We start from the raw sequence: 2,873 nt of genomic DNA, 5'->3' as shown, positions 1-2,873 counted from the left end.
TGAACGACCATTGAGTCAACAATTAAATCAAGATGGAAACTTAAAAGTTCCTTGAACTCGGCTAGGTGTGGTGGCTCACACCTGTAATCCCAGCACTTTGAGAGGCTGAGGCAGGAAGATCACAAGGTCAGGAGATCGAGACCATCCTCGCTAACATGGTGAAACCCCATCTGTATAAAATACAAAAAATTAGCTGGGCGTGGTGGTTGGCACCTGTAGTCCCAGCTACTCAGGAGGCTGAGGCAGGAGGATGGCGTGAACCTGGGAGGTGGAGCTTGTAAGATCATGCCACTGCACTCCAGCCTGGGCAACAGAGTGAGACTCTGTCTCAAAAAAAAAAAAAAATTATTTGAACTCAGTGATAATAGTGACACACCCTATCAAAATCTCTGGGATACAGCAGAGGTGGTGGGTGATAAGAGGAAAGTTCATAGCATTAAATGCCTATATCAAAAAATCTGAAAGAGCACAAATAGAAAATCTAAGGTCTCACCTCAAGGAGCTAGAGAAACAAGAACAAACCAAACCCCAACTCAGCAGAAGAAAGGAAATAACAAAGAGCCAGAACTAAATGAAATTGAAACAAAAAAAATACAAAAGGTAAATGAAACAAAAAGCTGATTCTTTGAAAAGACGAATGAAGTTGATAGCCCATTAGTGATATTAACCATGAAAAGAAGAGAGAAGATCCAAATAAGCTCACTTAGAAATGAAACAGGAGATATTATAATCCATACCACCGAAATACAAAAGAAACGTTCAAGGCTACCAAGAACACCTTTACGCACATAAACTAGAAAACCTAGAGGAGATAGGTAAATTTCTGGAAATATATAACCTACCTAGATTAAACCAGGAAGAAATAAAAACTCTGAACAGACCAATTACAAGCAGTGATACTGAAATGGTAAAAAAAGTTACCAAGAAAAAAAAAGTCCAGGACCAGACAGATTCATAGCTGAATTCTATCAGACATTCAAAGATTGATTTGGTACCAATACTATTGACACTATTTCAAAAGACAGAGAAACAGGGAATCCTTCCTAGGTCATTCTATGAAGCCAGTATCAACCCAATACCAAAACCAGGAAAGGACATAACACAAAAGGAAACTACAGACCAATATCCCTGATAAATGTAGATGCAAAAATCCTCAAGAAAATACTAGCTAACCAAATTCAACAGCATATCAGAATGATAATCCAGCATGATCAAGTGGTTTTCATACCAGGGATGTGTTCTGCATCCCTGCATACTTAACATGTGCAAGTCAGAAAGTGTGATACACCACATAAACAATTAAAAATCACATGATCATCTCAATAGATGCAGAAAAAGCATTCGACAAAATCCAGCCTCGCTTTATGATTACAACCCTCGGCAAAATTGGCATAGAAGGGAAATACCTTAAGATAATAAAAGCCATCCATGACAAACCCACAGTCAACATTATACTGAATGGGAAAAAGTTGAAAGTATTTTTCCTGAGAACTGGAACAAGACAAGGATGCCTACTTTCAGTACTTCTATTCAACATAGTGCTAGAAATCCTAGCCAGAGCAATTAGGCAAGAGAAAGAAATAAAGGGCATCCAAATTGGTAAAGAGGAAGCCACACTGTTTCTGTTTGCTGATGACATGATCATATAGAGAAAAAAGCCTTTCCAAGACAGGAAGAAGTCATGCCAGCACATGGAAGGGCTACGAGGTACACATGGGCACGTGGAAAGCTAAGGAGAAAGGCCATGAGCTAATCAAGCACACAACCATCCCCTCTGCCTTCTCTAAAAGCTCAAAGTCTCAAACTATCAGCAAAAGACTTCGGAAGTCTGAGAGAACATGGCTTTTCATAAGGATGATGGGGGTAGGGAATGGTTGTATCTGGTGCTATGCCCCATATGCTGGGCATGAGGGTATCCTGATGATTAATCCAGAGGATGTGTCAGGCAGGATTCCAGAAAGTTTAGGGGGGCAGAAAAATCTTTGAACCATTCTGGGAGATAATGTCTACTTTAGAGCAACATCTAGGAGCTGGCTGGCTCAGGATATCTGATCTCTTTAAGTACAGTGCTTTACTTGGCAAGTGATAATTGGTCCCTGAGTCAGAACTCAGTGGCCTCAAAAAGGATGGAGGTGGAACAGAAATCCTGGGCTACCAATTCAGGAAATGGCCACCTACTTGACCAAACAAGGTGAGGACTCTTTTTGGCCAGGCCGCACTCTGAGGACTTTAGGGAAAGTGTCATTGCCCTTGGTTCTAATAGTTGGCGTTTTTCTACTCTGGCTGCAGATCAGAATCACCTTTGGAGTTTTAAAAAAATTCAGATGCCCAGGCTCCAGCTCCAGGGATTTGATTCCCTAAGTGTTGGGAAAAGCACACCTTTTTTTTTTTAAGACAAGGTCTTGCTCTATCACCCAGTCTGGAGTGCAGTGGCATGATCACGGCTCACTGCAACCTCTACCTTTCAGGCTCAAGCAATCCTCCCACCTCAACCTTTCACATAGCTGTGACTACAGGTGCACACCACCATGTCTGACTAATTTAAGCATATATTTTTAAAAAGTGGATCTGTTGTTGGTGTGTTCTGGGGACCCTGAGACAACACAATGACATGTGAGTTTAGGAAGTGCCAAGGGGAGCACTGAGGCCTGGGGGGCTCAGTTTGTTTATGGAGCATCCCCTGTACTCATGGTTCAGCTGGAATAAGAACCTGCCCACCTGCCTATCGCGTCCTCAAGATCCTCTAGGCATCTCCAACCAAATGTGTCAAAGCCAACTCATTCTACAGGAACCTGCTTTCCTTTCTGTGTTCCTCCTTTTAACATCACCACCATCTTCTGCCCAGTCTTCTGCCCAGTCACCCAACTCAGATA

This window comes from Trachypithecus francoisi, unplaced genomic scaffold (assembly GCF_009764315.1).
Source record: "Trachypithecus francoisi isolate TF-2019V2 unplaced genomic scaffold, Tfra_2.0 Lachesis_group1, whole genome shotgun sequence".
NCBI lineage: Eukaryota > Metazoa > Chordata > Mammalia > Primates > Cercopithecidae > Trachypithecus > Trachypithecus francoisi.
The sequence above is the reverse complement of the archived record's forward strand: the minus strand, read 5'-3'. Positions refer to the sequence as shown.